This window comes from Pinus tabuliformis, chromosome 8, assembly GCF_031772625.1.
Source record: "Pinus tabuliformis cultivar Carrire ecotype Pingquan chromosome 8, CPIR1, whole genome shotgun sequence".
Taxonomy (NCBI): Eukaryota; Viridiplantae; Streptophyta; class Pinopsida; order Pinales; family Pinaceae; genus Pinus; species Pinus tabuliformis.
The window spans coordinates 310073281-310092686 of NC_142294.1; the positions used below are offsets into that span (position 1 = coordinate 310073281).

The window sequence follows — 19406 nt, forward strand, 5'->3', positions numbered from 1 at the left end:
CGGCCATTAGATCATCAGTGAAAAATGTTCTAATTAGTTGAGAAAATTTCACTCTAAAGGAACTAGGGGATCATCTGTAGGCAGTTGACGTTTTCTGGCCTTAGGATGGTTGTGGCTCCCCAACTTTGAGATGGTTGTGCACACAATAAGCCCGTCTGTTATGAGTAGCAACATCTAACTCTCGGTCATAGAGTTGCTCTCCCAAGAAACACTACAACAGAGTCGCTCGTCATGAGGTTTGAGGCAACAAAAGCAAATTTTATGGGTATATCGAAGTGGGTGGCGGTATTCAGACCATTTTTGGTTTGGATTCTCAGATTTTTGGAGCCCAATCCCCTCTTCTCATTCGAGTTTGCAAATTCTTGTATCTGCTTCCTGTTTTCTGATTTGGGTTCTCAAATATTTGTATCTTTGTCTTCTTGTCTGATTTGGGTCAGCAATAGTTTTTGTTGTGGAAGAAAACTTCTGAAGATGAAGATCAAGCCATACATTCCTGATTTCAAGCTTGCATTTGAGAGTTTCTTTATACATGATGGAGGGAGGGCAGTCTTGGACAAGTTGGAGAAGAATATACCCCATCGGAATGGTCTGATTTGTATCTATTTCAATATCGAGGACCAGACCCTGAATCGGATCTGTTAGGGAAATTTCCAACGAAATTGTGGAAAAGGGTTTCATCCCGATTCGAACTCAACACATCCAAGATGATGCACATGATGTTTTATTGGGGGAGACAGGTGACCCTACTATTCGACGGCTGGAAGACTCAATCATGGCTTGGTTACTCGCTTACCCTTGTTGATGTATTTCTTTTTTTCTGTATTTCATGAGTATATTGTCAATATGTGGTCTTGTTTCAAGGGGATTTCAAGTGGTAAAGCTGCCTCAGACCTCACTACTCCTATGATTGGAAGAAACCCTAAAGCACTTGGATTTAGGGTCATGGAATCAACCGTTTTTGGTCTAAATGTAGGGCTGGGATATTTGCTCATGTTGGCAGCGATGTCTTTCAATGGGGGGTTTTTATAGATGTGATCATGGGGTTTGTTGTTGGGTATTTCTTCTTCAGAAACCATGGGGAAGTCGAAGCCATGGGGAAGTTGAAGAAGAAAACACTAAAAGTCCATGTGGGTGCTCGTGAATTTCATGATCATTGTATATTGTTGTTTTCTTTTGATGCTTTCGATTACAGATAATTGTGTAAATAAATTAATCTAGTTTAAGCAGCAAGGGGGGTCCCTTGCTTCATATGTTCATTTTCTTGAATGGTTTTATTGCAGAAAAGATGAATTGGAAGCTTGTAATTCTTCGGCTTTTTTTTTAGGAGCCTATTGGATATTTGGAATACTCTTGTTTCTCTACTATATCCACTATTACAGATTCATATTAAACCTGGATCTTTAATGGGGGCGAAAGGTTTCAAATACCTCTTTGTGCTAATTGATACAATTGGGAATGGCACTTACTAGCACAATTCCATATAAACCTGGATCTGTGATCTGCACTAAAGGGCTTCCAATCTCTCTTGGTGCCCCTCTATAGGAATTGAAATTAGCACTTCTTATCACAGATCCAGATTAAACCTGGTTCTTTAATGTACCAAGAGGTTTCAAATCCCTTTCAGTGCCAATCTATAGCAATCGAGATTGACAACTATTGGTTGTATAGAGCACACTCATTTTTCTGTGATATGGTCATGGAATCGACCGCTTTTGGTCTGAATGCAGGGCTGGGATATTTTCTCATGTTGGGAGCGATGTTTTTCAATGAGGTTTTTTTATAGCTGCAAATGATTGAAAATAGTTGCCATTGACTGAAAATCAAAATTAAAAACACACTCAAGTCTAAATCAAGATAACAAATCACTCAACCTTCTCGTTTTACCAAAGATGTTGTATGCTTTAGAGTTCTATGTAAAATCTATGAATTGGCCTTGTGGGCTGGGTAAGAAACTTTATTTGGTGTGAATTTTAAAGACGTGCAGAAATTGAAGACTTTTACGTTGCTTGTTTTTCTAAATTGAGATTGTAGAATAGAGTAGTTATTAATAACATGGATAAAGATAAGTTTGTGCGAGATACACCTTGTATTGTCTTTGGAAATGGTCAATGGGTTCCTAGTTTACTTCCATTTGGAAATTAAAATTATTTAATTGATGTTGTAAGCTGCACATGTAGACTTACACAAGCTACGATGAGAACTTCGGTGTTTAATGAGCATGGAGTTATGCTTGAGCTCTAGACTGAGAACTCTGCCACTTCAAAATTGAATTTAGTTGACTTCATAATTATTACTGCTCAGAGTGCCAAAAAATTGGATTTTAGTATGTCCTGATAAAATATGTTGGTGTGGGATTGCTCTTCTCTAGGGAGGAAGATGTGAATTGTGAAATTCTATTCTTCATGGGCAGTAAAGATGTCTATGAACATAATTAAGGATGTGATGAGCTTTCTGCTAGAATAGATACCCTGGTCAACACACTTTTAGAAGGCTTTCAATCCAAGTACCCACCATATATGATCCAGGAGGATTCCATTGATTCAATTGTACAGGTGTTCAAGTGTCGTCATCAGTGTTCAGTGTCGTCGTCACTTCAGTTTAGCTTCAACAGATTGACAGTGTTGGTTAGGGATCAAGTTGTTCAGGTAATGGTTATGATTGTCATGGAGATCAGTTGGTATGGGTTTGTACCTGGATGTCAACTTATGTTCATCGATAGTTCCACTAGGATTGATAGACGACATGTGTCATGTCATTCGACTCGTAGGATTTGGTGTCGACCTGGCTGTCGTCCATGGAAAAGGTCCAATATGGTTTGTCGACAATGGGGGTGTCTTCGCAAACGTCGTTTTTTCGATGATATGCATGTGGTTTCATGTCGCTTTGTGACAATGATTGAGAAGGGTGTTTTTACACCTAATGTAAAATCTCAAATCCTAATGCTAAAACCTAACCCTAAAGACCTAAGTCCTAACCATAAAACTATTTCAAATTCAAAAATTATGTGTTAAAATCCTACACACCTAAAGTTTGAAACCCTAACCATATTACAAATACAAACAATAACATAAAAACCTTTATAAAGCTCTCGGCCTTTACATATATTAATACATTGTAAAAAAAACATTACAAATAGATTAAAATAGGCCCTAACAGCCACTTAACCGCACGGGAAGCCTAATCACGTCGGGGGCATGTGATCAACGTCAGAAAACCATTGGAGGTTAATGTGACAATCAAATTATAAACTGTGCGGAGATCATAAGACATGTGAACAGTTGATAAGCCATCGGGTTATGTAACTACTAGAGTTAACTATGTTGGAGAACGCGGACACATACAAACGGTCACCACGAGGGTAGCTAGAACTGTCGGGGAAGACCGCGAAGGTGGCAGTCTACGGTTAGATCGTGGCTAGTCACATGCAACTGCCAAACCACCTCTGCCCAGTTAGCTGACCTCCAACGGCTATGTCTTTATGATATGGTTTATTTTGGGTTTTTAAAATAGTTTTATTGTTGGAATTAATTCGGCCACCATGGTGCTAGCCCTAAGTGTCTAATTCCAATAGGACCGAAGCCAAACCATATACAAAATCAAACAAATTCACCTCAAATGTAGTCAGAGGAGTTTTTTATGTACCACAGGCCTATAAGAGGCATTTTTTCCCATGGAGGAAATTGGAGAGTGGTTTTTGACTTTTGTATGTAGATTCTGGAGGACATAGACAATTTTTGTTTTTAGTGTTATGGGAGCATCCGAGGTCGGTTTTAGAAACTGTAAGTAGCATTAGAAAGCTGGTTCAGAGGGCTATCTGATGATAGTGATTAGAAGTGCCTCTGTGCACATTCAATCTGGTATTTTCTCTATGTAATCAACACCTTTTTCTCATTCCTAATAAAAACAATCGCCCATCTTGAAAGCGGACCCGGAGACGTAGTCCATTAGGTACGAACTCCGTCATAAATTTTCTATATGGTATCGTTGTGTTTTTATTGTTTGCACTTCTGTTATGCATCAATTTTATGTTTAATCAGCTATCGTAAAGTGTTTTTTTCAAGCAGTTTTTCCTCAGTTTGCATGCTTCAGCTAACATTCAAATCACTAATGGTTAATCAATTCTACATCAGTTTTTAGTTCATGGTCATTTTAGATCATATAATTTGGTATCGAAGCAGGTTGCGTTTGTAGAATTTTCCATTGAATGCTAACCAGGTCAAAATTGCAACGAGGAGAAGGAATATTTGAGCAGATCAATCCAGAGATTGGAAAGCGACGAGTCGTTCAGAAATTGACCATGTCAGGATCAGATGCAAGTGAAAACACTGAAACTAAGATGAGTGAAGAAAAGTTTTAGCAGGCATTCTTGACTACATAGCAGATGTTGGGAGAATTGTATGAAGACAAGAAGGCGAGAGATGCTTCTTCTTCAAAGACATCGAAGAAGGACAAAGGTAAAGGGAAGACTGATAAACCACCTTCACGTCCATCATCTCCATCATCCTCTTCTTCTTCTTCTTCTTCTTCCAGTGCAGAATCTGAAACGGAAAAGAAACCTAAGAAAACATCTCTTTTTAAACTTGATGTTAAATTTGAGTTACCTGTTTATGATGGCGAAATGAATTCCTGAAAGGCTAGATAACTCAATTAAGTAGGTAGAAGCATATTTTTGCATTCAGAACATTTCTAGCGATAAAACTAAAATTTAGTTAGCTACACTTAGAATGGGGGGAACAACTTTAATCTTGTGGGAAAGTAAAACTCATCTAGATGTAAAGTGTAAAGGAAAAGTCATCTCTTCATGGTCTAAGTTTTTAAAAGCTCTTAGGAAACAATTCTATCCTTTAGGATACATGCAACAAGCTGTTATTGATTGGTAGCATTTGAGGCAAGGTAAAGGGCAGAGTATTCAAGAGTTTACTCAGTAGTTCAGAAAGAAAGCATTGACGCTTGGTATTTCATTGGATACATGGGAAACTTTGTTAAAATACATCGATAGTTTACATTCATATTTGCAACATACTTTATTGATGTTTAATCCTGATGATTTTGATGAGGTTTGTGTTCAGGCCATACATATTGGATCAGGTGGAAAACCATTCAATTTTTCATCTCACTCATCCAAAGAGTTGGAAACCAAATATTCCAGTGACAGTAAGTGGAAGAACAATTTGAAGAGAAAGAAATCACCGATTGTTTATAAGGAAATACCTACTTGTTCTCATTGTCAAAGAATCAATCATGATGAATCGAAGTGTTGGAAACTTCATCCAGAACTTAAGCCCAAAAAGTTCCTTAAGGAGAAGGATGAAAAGAAGGATATTGCAGTAGTCCAGCAGGATCTAGGTTCAGATTCAGGTGATGAAAGGAGGATAACCGCCATGGTTACGACAGTAAAACTTCTGAAACTGGTTTAATTTCGAAAACTATTGCATCTTCTTCAAACATAAATCCTTCACATGAGGATAAAAGAGTTGAATTGTTTAACATAAGGATAACTTCTAAGCATGCAAAGATAGACACAATGTTTGACAGTGGATCACAGGGGAATTTAATCTATGAATATTTAGTTAAAAGTTTGGGTTTGGAAACACGAAATCATCCAAGACCTTACCCATTAGGATGGCTAAATAAATCAACTCAGATAAAAGTCACCAAAATTTGTCGATTAAGATTTTCCATAACAGCTAATTACATTGATGAAGTGGAATTAGATGTGGTTCCAGTAGACATATGTGGAGTTGTCTTAGGAAATCCTTATCTTTATGATCGTGATGCAGTGTTTTACAGAAGAGAACATAAATATCAACTTAAAAAAGAAGGGGTTGAATTTATTGTTAGGGCACATAAAGTAAAATCAAACTTGGATTTAATTGTTACAAATCAAGTTAAGCAATTAATAAGTTCAAGTAAATATGTACTCATGTTTATTAAGGAACAACATAAGGATGATTGTTCAGAATGCGAGATTTAGTTTATAGATCAATTAGTCAAGGTGGTTAATTATTTTCTAAGAAATCTTATTCATAAACAGGTAAGCAACATGAGATACATTTGATGTCCTATGAACATCTTCTTAAAAACAGAATGACTCTCAACCCATTCATTCAACTGAATTCTTGAAACTATCATCATCAGCAGTCTATTGCAGGGAATGGTACATGTGAGTCTAATCAAAGACTTGTTTCAAATGGTATGTTTATTTTCAGTTTCGAGGGTGCAGTTCAGTATTGGGGAAAGTCAATGTTCAATTTCTCTTGTATTGTGTCGCCATTTCATGTCTCAAATAGTTCGGAAACCTCTTTTCAAGTGGAGAGGAAACCTATTTGTTTTCATATCAAAGCATTTTCTAAAGAAGTGTCAAAGTGTCTAAAGGGAACTTATGCATCAGAGGAAATTGCTAATCAATGGAAACATCATTTAATAAATGAAGGAAAATTGATTCAAACAAATCAACAGCTAATTCAATACTTTTAGAATGTAACTAAGTTGCAGCAAATTTCATCTCACAGTTGGATAGGTTTAGTGCACCAAGTTCACTTAGTAAACAGGAAGCAAGAAAGTATGTCAATTCAAGTAGCTGGTTTGATGTCAAAAGTATCTTTGATTGTCTCTATCATTCTACAAAATAGATTGTTTATACATGTTGAGGGTATTAAACAACATCTAGTAGAGACTATTCTCAAAGATTATGAATCACTAACTCATTGTGTTTGTCATTCTGCAAAATAGATTGTTTATACATGTTGAGGGTATTAAACAACATCTAGTAGAGATTGTTTTCAAAGATTATGAATCACTAATTCATGATTCTTCATGGAAAGAATTTAATTGCCATGTTAATAACAGGTTGTTTACCCATCGTCGCAAGTTGTTCATACTACAGATGGATGAAACAAGTCACCAATTTAAAATGTGCCATGGTCAGCATCATCAGGGTCATCACTTGCAGGTGATTGATCAAATGTATTAGTACATCGTCAAGTCAAGGTGGAAAAGGAGGGAGTTCTACCCTCATCGACTATTTGTTTAGTCAAACTTTTGTGGTCCAAAAGATTTCAAGTGGAGAGGAATGATCTAGGAGGATTCCATTGATTCAATTGTATAGGTGTTCAAGTGTTGTCATCAGTGTTCAATGTTGTCATCGCTTCAGTTCATCTTCAATAGATCGACAGTGTTGGTTAGGGATCAGGTTGTTTAGGTAATGGTTATGGTTGTCATGGCAATCATTTGGTATGCGTTTGTACCTGGCTGTCGACTTATGTTCATCGAAAATTCCGCCAGGATTGATCGACGAGATGTGTCGTGTCGTTCAACTCGCAGGATTTGGTGTCAACCTGGGTGTCGTCCATGGCAAAGGTTCAATATGGTTTGTTGACAATGGGGGTGTCGTCGCAAACATCATTTTGTCAACGATATGCATGTGGTTTCATGTCGCTTTGTGACAATGATTGAGAAGGGTGTTTTTACACCTAATGTAAAATCTCAAATCCTAATGCTAAAACCTAACCCTAAAGACCTAAGTCCTAAACCATAAAACTATTCCAAATTCAAAACGTGTGTGTTAAAATCCTACACACCTAAAGTTTGAAACCCTAGCCATATTACAAATACAAAAAATAACATAAAAACCTTTATAAAGCTCTCAACCTTTACATATATTAATACATTGTTAAAAAAACATTACAAATACATTAAAACAGGCCCTAACCACCACTTGACTATGCAGGCAGCCTAACCGCATCGGGGGCATGTGATCAACTTCTGAAAACCGTCAGAGGTTAACATGACAGCTAGGTTATAAACTGCGCAGAGATCATAATACATGTGAACAGTTGATATGTTGTTGGGTTATGTAACCACCAAAGTTAATTGTGCTAGATAACGTGGACACATACAAACGGTCACCGCGAAGGTAGCCGAAACCGCTAGGGAAGACCATGGAGGTGGTAGCCTATGGTTAGACCGTGGCTGGTCACACGCAACTGCCAAATCACCTCCACCCGATTAGCTGACCTCCAGCAGCTATGTCTTTATGATATGGTTTATTTTGTGTTTTTAAAACAGTTTTATTGTTGGAATTAATACGGCCACCATGGTGCTAGCCCTAGGTGTCTAATGCCAACAAGACCGAAGGCAAACCATATCCAAAATCAAACAAATTCACCTTAAATGCAGTTAGAGAAGGTTTTTATGTATCCACAGGCCTATAAGAGGTAGTTTTGCACATGAAGGAAATTGGAGAGTGGTTTTTGACTTTTGTATGCAGATTTTGGAGGACTTATAGGTAGCTTTTGTTTTCAGTGTTACAGGAGCATCTAGGGTCAGTTTTGGAAATCATAAGTAGCGTTGGAAATATGGTTCAGAGGGCTATCTGATGAGAGTGATTAGAAGTTCCTGCGTGCACATTCAATCTGGTCTTTTCTCTGTGTAATCAACACCTTGTTCTCATTCCTAATAAAAACAGTCGCCCATCTTGAAAGCAGACCCAGAGACGTAGTCCATCAAGGACGAACTCCGTCATCAATTTGTTGTCTAGTATCACTGTGTTTTTACTATTTTCACTTCTGTTATGCATCAATTTTATGTTTAATCAGTTGTCATAAAGTTTTATTTGCAAGCAGTTTTTCCTCGGTTTGTGTGCTTCAGCTAACATTCAAAACACTAATGGTTAATCAATTCTACATCAGTTTTTAGTTTATGATCATTTCATATCAATATATAGGAAATAAATCCCAATGTATTTAAAAACATCGAAATAATTTTGATAGATTCAATTCTGAAATGGAAGAAAGCCACTGATAATATGGGCACAGTAGGGAGGGCCAGAGTGCTAATCACATTTGAGAACAAGGAAGAAACCAAAAAGATCAAACCCATTCCACCAATCGAAGAAACCTGTCATCCTATTGCAGACCATATCAATGTCATATAGTAGGCAACTTTCCCTATTGTGAAACTATCAGCCTCCTTTTTCATCTCTGAACTCCCCACTAACAAACAATCCAACTATGCATATTATGCATACCACACTAGCAACTATGGATGTGAAAATTTGCATCTCCAAAACCACTGCAAAGGTCTCCTTCTTCATAACCCTATTAAATACAAGCTACATCAATGGAAGAAGCAGCCCATAGATGGCAGAAGCTGCAACAATACAAATGAATCTACTATGTACTTGGCAGTATTCACTCCCTTAGGCCTGTCACCATCTGAATGAACCGCAAGCAGAATTGCACCCAAAGTCAACAAAACTAGAGAATTCACGATATATGGAGTAATTTTATGTCTATTTAGTATGAATGCAAATACAACATTGAAGGCTAGTTGACTTGAACGGAGAAGAGGATAGGTCGAAACAGGCATATAAGAGATACCCCATGAGTAAAGTAGATTGTCTCCAGCTAGAAGCAAGCCCAAACCAACATAAATTAGCACCAATTTGGGTGTGAGAGGGGTAATCGTAGAGGCTTGTTTTCCTTGATAAAGTACCAGAGGTATGAAAAGAATAGGACTTCCCGCTGATTGCAACAGAGTTGATTTCCATCTACTATTACCACCATCATCAAATTAATACATGTTAAGAAGCATAGCAGTAGCTTGACCTATAATCATTGACGAAATGCTGAATATTATAGGCACCTAATGGGTCTTCCTTTTTCCTGCAAACATCTTTCTATTGGGGCCTCTTCCTGGCTCTGCATCCTTGATCAAACCAGGGCCTTAAGTTTCAATCTCTTCAATGTCAGAACTTGGAAAGTAAATTGGTTTTCAAGGAACCATGTGCATACTCAATGATATCAAAAATGCATTGGGTGTGTCTTAAGCAGCAATGCGTTCAACTGTTCCTTGAAGGAGCACTGATCAAAGTGGACGACATGGCTAGACATTAGAGGTGGATTATGCTTTGGAATCAAGTAATCGAGTAGATCAAAGAAATATATTGTATTTCATTTCTGGTCATGCTAATGGAAATTTTAGTCGAAGTCCGTTGTTTTAGAACTTTGAGTCTTTGGCACTACTGTTTTTAGAATTTCAATAATGTTTTCCAAATTCATTTTCTGGCCATCTTAAAAAAGGCGTCAAGTTTACAGATGAGTCCATTTGTGTTCTCAAAGTTGGTGTATAACTAGAGTCAAATTTTAAACTTGGGAAAATTATGCCACCTTCTGGCTTCTCAACAATCAAACAACTCTTCTCATAATATTTGGAAATCTAAAGTGTAAATTCATGTACTTGGTGAGGTTTGAATAAATGTTGGTACCAATTCCATAGGTGAGTTATTTGATCTTATTGTGTTTGAGATTTACGTCACCACATAACCAATTTTTTAACTCTAACTGCTGAGATTATGTCTTCATTACTTCCATGTCTTATTGATTTTTCAAAGAAGGAAGGCAGGTTTGTCGCTTCGTTTCAAACCAAGTTTTGTATTTTAATGAAAACTATGCCTATTTCACTGTTGATGTAGAGAATTCCTATGCAGTTGACAATCTTACATCACTCAAAAATATTTCATTTTAATTTGTTTTCATTTTGGTAAAAAAACCGTTGAGAATACTCCACATAACAACTGGTAATTGGTGAGAAGTGGAGCTAGTTGAAATGGTCAACTTTGATTAGGAGACTTTAAGGAGGCTTAGGGCCTATTAAAGGAGGAACCATTTCCCTTGGAAGTAGTGTTTGGTAGCTTAGTGGTTTAATTGAAGATTGGCAGCAAAGCCTTGTTAAAAAGCAGGTAGAGCTTGGTAATAGCTCAGAGGAGTTGGTGGAACAGAACTAGTAGATCTGTGGACTCCAGTGACTGTCATTACAGTCTAATGGAGGTACAGTAAGGCCTTAAGCCTGTATGTAGAGGAAACAAAGTTCGATTATGTCAAAGATATTCTTAGATCCCTGTTGAGGTGTTTTATTGCAAAGGAAACAACCCATAAGCCTCGTAAATGTAAGATTAGAATTATTGTTCTTTAATCAGCGTGAGAAATAGATCTATTGAGCTTGTAATGTAAATTTTATTGTGTTGAATGAAACAGCTATTGAGCCTATCCATTAACACTGATACAAGTATTGTTGACAGAAATTTTGCAGTGATACCTTTTTTAGTATAGTAGTTACAATTTATTTCTGCTGAAAATAAGAAATCAGTTCATGCAATGCAGTTCCATTATATTAAAGAAGATAGGATATTGTTAACAGTGTAGTTTGTTGTCTACTCTGTAATTGCAAGTGTTCAATTGCTAGATTTATTCAGTGCCTCAGGGGCATCTGCATCAAGTGATTACATCATAGTGGGTTGATCCAGTGGTGAGGACAACTCCAGCCAAGCAGATTGTTGGATAAAGTTGTCAAGGTACAGAAACAACACCAGCTTTGGGACTGGGTAGATACTGTTCTAAACTGCAGAGAGAGCTACATGGAAGAGTAGATTAGGGCACATAGAAGGGGATTCTCTGTATGGAGAGGTTGAGGAAGACCACGTAGAGGAGCTATTAATGAAGAGATATAGAGATGTTGAGAGCCATAACAAGAAGGTTAGATGCTATGGAAGCTTCTCAAAGAAGGGGAACAATAACAGTAGTAGATTATGACAATGAGGACATAAGAGGTGAGGTAAAGGAAGAAGTGATAGCACATTCATTTTGCTGGTCATCTTCTCTCTTACCTTGAGGTCGTACGACGGTCATACAGGCCGCACATAGCCCCCCTCTCTCTCCTTGGGTGATAAAATCGCTTGTTGGGCATTACCCATTGGCTATTGGGTGCTCCATTTGATTGTTAGGTGTTTTCATTAGTTTCCAATGCCTTCTTGGGAGAATGGATGGTTGATTATGGATTAAAGAAAAGAAAGGAATACAACAATATTTGGTAAAGGTACAAGGATATTTCAGTCTTGGGGTGGAGGACTTGTTAGGATAAATCCATATTTCCTTCATGGCATACCAGTCTTGCAAGATACTTGAATCAATCCATATATTTTTAATAAGTTCAGTGTTATTATCACTCTCTTATCCATTTCGATTGGATTTTGAATTTGTAGATAAGAAAAAACTCATTAGGATTATGAGTAAGCAAGGTAGTCCTTAACATATCATTTGAGTGGTCCATGATGGTTGTGCATCAGAATTGTTGAGCAAATATATTGATACAAAAACATGTGTATATGCTCTACTTTTTATTTTCACACAATTTATTAACTAATAAGGATGCAATTTCAATAATCTCATTATAGATGTTGGTGATGCTTTCACTTGTTCCACTAAATTTGAGTTGATAGATGAAAACATGCATTATATGTATTTGGGACAACTCATATTATCTTTAACTAATGGAACCTACTTAAGCATATCATGCCTTCCTTGCCACAAAAGTAATAAATGTTTTAACCTTATTGCCTTGTTTTCCCAATTAATAATTTAGAGTGGGTTACTCCATTCTTGAGCATATTGGTAAAGGATAAAATGAATTAACTAAATAATTGTTATTCATAGCATTGTTATCTGGTTACTTGTGTGCAAGATACACAGAAAGAGGAACCAGCCAACCAATTTGGAGCAGATGTTGTGGAGAGAACAAGGCTTGGAACTATCAGAAGAACAAAGAACAGTAGAGATCCTTGTACAATGCAGAGGAAAAAGACCCAATAGCCTCTCTAAATACAGAGTAGTCTATCCAACATTAAGATAGAAAACAGATTTACAACTTCCACAATGAATTTGTGTTCATAAGTGCGTCACAAGTCCATTTATGGATCATAATGTATCAAAGCATCTGCATCCTTGACTGTGACTGAATTGCTAAAACTATGAAGAGAACATTGCAGACCTGAACATGGGCAAAGCAGACAGAGAGAGATTGGAAGACTTAAGAGCCAACGATGTTGAGACTTGAGAAGAGGACAAACACTTGAAAGAGAAGGTCCAAATGTTCAACCGGAGGATGGAAAAGATGGAGAAGCACCTTGAGAAATTCAATGGGTTCCTAGTTTACTTTCATTTGGAAATTCAAATTATTTAATTGACGTTGTAAGCTACCCATGTAGACTTACCCAAGCTACGGTGAGAACATCGGTGTTTAATGAGCATGGAGTTATGCTTGAGCTCTAGGCTGAGAGCCCTGCCACTTCAAAATTAAATTCAGTTGACTTCATAATTATTACCGCTCAGAGTGCCAAAAAATTGGAGTTTAGTATGTCCTGATAAAATATGTTGGTGTGGGATTGCTCTTCTCTAGGGAGGAAGATGTGAATTGTGAAATGCTATTCTTCATGGGCAATTTTTTCTTGCAGGGTAAGTAAGATAGACTAGAAAAGGTTTGGCTCATTGATGGATATTAATATGCATCTTTTAGTGAAAATTTGGCGGTGTCATTGAAGCAAACTAACAATTTTAAATCTCTACTCTCAAGATTGGTTGGTTGCAATGATGCCGAATCCTGGGTCTTTAGAGGATTTCCCAAACTCTACAAACAAAACTGGTTTCTTCAATATTCTGCTTCCATCTTCTAGATGGTTCTCTATCCAACTCTTCACAAATGAAATCTGGGTCTCCTCATCTGATCCAGCAAGCCTTTAAAGTTGAAATCACAGTTCAATAAATTAGTGCAAACTCTACATCATCCAATTGAATGCATATATATCTGAGGAAATAGATAGAGATTTACCAAATGTCAGGATAGGAATGAATAGTTGCAAAATCAAGTCCTGGGATTTGGTTATTGGAGATGAAATTTGTCCCTACAGAGAAACCTGGATTGATCTCTTTCTTGGACTCTCCATAAAACCCCTCCAAACCAGCTTCTAGAAGATGGTTTCCATCAATAGATTTGACATGGCTAGCCATCTCCTCTATCCATCCCTGTTTGCTCATCACAGCCAAAGATCTACTATTTTTACTCATAACAGATACACACAATCATTATCAAAATTATTATTTACTATGAAGGGTGATTATTTACAGAACCCACCAAACTATGAATCTAGAAGAGCTAAAAGATGTGAAGTGTCTCACAATGTATATTTTTGTAATTGGGCTTGGCATTTGTGGTTTACCTGTGTAGGAGAAATGGAAGAGTATCAATGGTGTAAGATGATTTTACATGAGGTGGAGGCTTTGGTTTTACTCTTTTCTACAAGTAATTACTTTCTTCCATCATTTTTGAATAAAATGAGAAAATTGAAAATTATCATAGTATTCAATTATGGGTCCAAGAGAGCCATAGTGAAAGGTCTGCCATTGTTATCATCACTCACTCAGCTCAAGACTATTTGTTTGGAGAGTTTGATTATGCCCCCACTTCAAGAGCATAGTAAAGTCTTACAGAACTTAGAGAAGCTATCTTTGAGCTTATGTGAAGGGCTTGGAAATATGTCCAGGTTCAATGGCATCCAGTCAAATCTAAAGCTTCCCATAATGCTATATTTTAACATGGATCATTGTTGTGATTTGGAGGAGTTTCCCCTTGGCATTTGAGACATGTCTTCAGTTCAAAAATGGTCTATCACTAACTGTCACCTTCTTCGAAAGTTACCTGATGATTTGGGGAGGCTCAGTTATTTAAGAATGTCAAGAATATCTGCATGTCTAGATCTGAAAGAGCTTCCAGCATCTATTGGAAAACTTGGGAAGCTGGAATATATAGACATTTCTCTATGTGAGTGCTTGAAAGAACTTCCTGAGGAATTAGGGTAGCTAAAGGAACTCAAGGAGCTTGACATGAGAGAGTGTTCTCGATTGAGGAATCTACCTAAATTAGTTGGAGGGCTTAAATCTCTAAAGCATGTTATATGTGATGAGAAGATTGGGCAACAATGGAATCATTTGAAGAGTTGTTCTGCTACCATGGATCTTAGAGTTGAAATTGTAGAAGCACACTTCAGCTTGGATTGACTGGATGGTTAAGATCTCTCTTAAACATGATGCCAAGTGCAAGTAGACTTATAAGATATCAAGATATAAGCTTAAAGTTTCCTATTAATAAAGTTTGATTCTCATATGGGTGTCTGTTCAATGTTAGAAGATCCTCATATGGGTGACTCTTCAATGTTAGTAGTGCATATGTTTTACATCAAAGTGTATCTTTTTTGGACAAATTTTCAATTTATGACTTGTGCTCATCATGGCAAGGTTTCTGTTGTGCAGGATCAGGACGAGTGCACACTGCAAACATGTTATCCATGTTCCACTGGCATTATTGGCCCTTCAAAAATTAGTTATCCAAAGTTTATGTGTAGTGTGTCTAGTCCTACTGGTATAGCTAAATAAATAGTCATAAAGAATATAAGTGTGTATCTAGAGTCCTCATCATGGTAAAAGTAGGGTGTCTAGTTGTGATCGTAACATTAAGGACATTTTAAATATTGTATTAAGAGTAAATGACTTTAGATATTGTGTTTTAAGATTAAAAGTTTTCTTAAGATTAAAAGTTCACTTTAAATTTTGGACAGAATGTGTTATGATAATGTTCTATTTCTATTAGATTAGAAGCTTTTTTTTTAAATGGGACTCTGGTTATCGTCACCCTAACAGCTTCAAATTGCCACTAGACCACTATCAACACTATGTATTCCTTTTTATGCCTATTTTTGTGAATAGAAAAGCATTTTGAGATTCGTGAACATTATGATTTTGATGATTGTGATTTGAAAAAGCCTTTACTGCCAAGTTTGCTGAAGGTTAGAGGTTTTACTAGACTGTGTTTGAAGTCATTTGGAGATGGTGCAGTTATGAAGAAACTTATAAAGCCAAGTCACCAATGTTAATGTGAAGGTTGCATAAGTGGGCTATTCGCCTTCTGTGCATTAGCTAAATTCCGCTACACTGCTACGCTATGAATGAATTGGATACAATAACTCACGAACTCTTTGCAAATACACGCTCTTTTATCATTCTGTGTGTTTCTTTGTAGATCCCCACATGTTGTAGAATTATAAGGTCCTTGATGCCTGAGAGGAAAGTAGACATCTATGTAGATGCCATCTTAAGAGTTTGAATGCAGTGAGTTTCTAGTTTTTGTGTAACCTGGTGTACATGCATTTTTATTTTTCATATCCAACTTTTTGACCTATTCAAATATATTTTTTCATATATATGGATCAGAACATATTTTCACTCTATGCAAGCTTTGTTATTCGAGATTTGTTCTAAATACTGGATCCCAAACTTTAACCATCTTTGCATCTTATTTAGATTTTCCCATTCCCATGTGGCGATTGTTTATCAATTTATGCCTTATGGTGTTTCCTTTGCACATTTGGTGCAAATGCTAGTTTATAAAGTTTGAATTTATTTATTTATTAACTGTATAATGCACGAGATAAGAACATTCTCAAGGATACAACACTTTAATTGAGAGATGTGCTTCAATTTTATATTTGTTAGACAAAAATAGATCTTATTCTCATACAAGGATTACGTAACATATTGTGCAATCATTGACATTCAAATATATACTCATATATATGTATACATCCTAGTTGGCTATGCTGAACATACATCCCAGCTGCAGTATTTTCCTTTCTATTTATGTATACAAATATTTTCGTAGGTATTTTCACTTTACATCACATGAAAATTTGGCAATCAATGCGTATTTATGTTAAAACTAGTTAGTCATATAAATTAAACAGATAATAAATACTCATAGACATCAATTCATAATAGGATCAAAGCATTTATCTCATAACACATCTCACATTGCATTGATTAAAAATATCCTAAAAATTAACTAAATTATAATTTTATTATTATTATAAATTGCAAAAAAATTTAATACATGAGTTTAAAATATATACATTTAAAGAACATGTAACAAGATTCTTAACAATGGAGATTCACTCCCACTTTATTATGAATATTCTATTAATTATTGATAATTAAAGTAAAAAACATAAAATCTCTATTCCACGAGCACATGCATATAAACTAAATAGTTGGTAAATATGAATAGGCATCAATCCATTATAAGCATCAAAACACTTCATGATACATCTCACATTGCCAAGATTTTAAAAAAATCATGAAAGTTAATTGAATTATAACCATGTAAGTTATTAACTTGTAAATAGACATTGTTACAATACCATGGGCCAACACCGTCACTTATCAATACCACATGCCCAAAAAAACATAACTCATTTCATATGACACTTCTTCATATGACATTTTTTTCAATTAAGCAGCTTAATTAAAACAATAGAAAGAGCATAACTACTTTTGAGATAAATTAGTACTAAAAATATTCTAGAACATTCCATGGAGGTTAAATGGCTACCATCCATCTAATAATTATTATTAATTAACTTAAAATTTTGGAAGCCCTATTCCAAAATAAACATGAAGAAGCTATGTTGTAAGAAGTAATCATTTGACTACCTCAAGAAGTGACTTGAAAGGAAAGATAATACTCCTTGAGATGACCTCTAGAAGTGACTTGAAGGAAAGATACTACCCCTTGAGAATGGTATTGTAGTGTTGGTTTTTTCCCTAGTTACTGGTCAAAGATAACCACCTCATATTCAATCCCTTCACCTTCATGTTTTCCAAATTCACCAACAATACAAGGTTCCATAATCAAACCAAACACATCAACACATGGTATTATTTGATTCCATGTCATGTAGAGGTGAAGATTACTAATTTAGTAAATTATTTTAAAAATGAGAAAATTTTAGACATTTTCACCAAAACACTCGAAAAGAGAAAAGTTTAAAAAAATCAAAATGAGGGAAAATTTTAAAGATGGAAGTTTACCTTAAGTTTAGTAACCTTGGCAAATCTTACTAGTTCCTAAAATGAAAACTATAAAAAAAAATTGGAAATATTTTTGTTAAAGTATTGAAATTTCTAATAATTTTATAATGTCTCTATAAAATATTAACAATTTTTAGGGTGAAAAAATTTTATACTATAAAATTTGGGCAAATCATTTTTAGAAAAAATGAAAATTGTTGAATCTTGTTTTTTGAAAATACATGGAAAATTAACCCACCTCTGAATATTAGCCCCTATAATTTTCCCTCGTGATGCTTCAGACCACAAACATCCTTTTCGGCTTAAGGGGGGAAATGTTGGAGATAATCCTTCATGGTTTTTTTTTGTATCCCAGATGAACCCAACAACCCATCTGACATATAACTACTAGTAAACCTATGGGGATCTATGACATGTCCTCCCTCGATAAACTAGGTCGCAAACAAGGGGATTTGAACCAAGGATCTTTTAGTTTTCACAAATTTCACATTACTTTGATCACCAACTAAGTTGTCCCCGAGACAATCCTTCATTATTCTTTTCTTACAAATAAAATTTTAAATAAATAAATGTTGGAGAATGTGAATATGAAGGGACCCTTCAAAAATGAAATGAGGAGTTACCCCATTATATAAATTTGATTGAACATTAATGGAAATCATCTCTTCAAGTTACTCATCTTGGTCTGTCACCTTTTTTTGGGACATATTAGACATTTAAATTCTTATCATCCTTAGTATACATATCACGTAGAATGTAGTAAAAAAATCATATTCTTATTATGTACTTCTCATGTTACAACCTGTGGAAATTAAGGATTTTGACTAGTCCTACAAATAGTCTAAAATACGGTTATAGATAGGATATTCATATCCAATTCTATAAATATCTAATTTAAGTGAAAAGAGTATCATTAGAAATAATATAGACAATGGTGTTTTAGGTCCAAATTCATAATCACATCAAGACATTGGACACGTGTTGGAAATAATGAGAGGGAGGTGAATCAATATTTCATTCAATTGTTATATTATGCCAGTTAATTTTTTTTTAAGTTAATATGGAACACAAGAAGTAGAACAACAAAAAATAACTTTATTATTGAAAATAGTGAGGACTCGAATCCTCTATTACAAGACAAGCTCCAACATATAATATAAGTTCTTCAAATCTTCCAGGCACCAACCTAGTCAATATGAGGACACCAACCCTCTTAGGTCAATTCAAACACCAACGTGGTCAATATGAGGACACCACTAAACCTCCTAGGCTCCGCCATTTCCAAGTACTTCAAATAAACTTCAAAATCAAGGTAATATCTCAAAAATTCTCCAAGTGGTTTCCAAAAATATTTCCAAAATCTGTTCCAAAGACACTTCAAAAGTTGCTCCAAAAGATCATCATAATTTCCTTCACGTATGCTTCAAAAAAAAAATTAGGTCTACTTGAGGTCCATTCCAAGTTTGTTTCAACAAAGGCTTCTAGATAGCTCTCCAATGTGTACTTCAAGAAAATTCAAAATGTTTCTCAAGAAGATCTCTAATTCTGCTTCAAAAATAACTCTTCAAATCTGATCCACAATCTACTCCAAAAGATCAAGTCAAAAGGATTTTCTAAGGTTTACTCAAAACGTACTTCAGGCTTTAAGAATATCTT

General features: G+C 35.7%; 1 pseudogene; it reads right to left on the minus strand.

Moving 5' to 3' along the window:
* Positions 1-2494: 2494 nt before the first annotated feature.
* LOC149235382 (putative purine permease 11 pseudogene) lies at positions 2495-9675 on the minus strand (annotated as a pseudogene).
* Positions 9676-19406: the final 9731 nt, after the last annotated feature.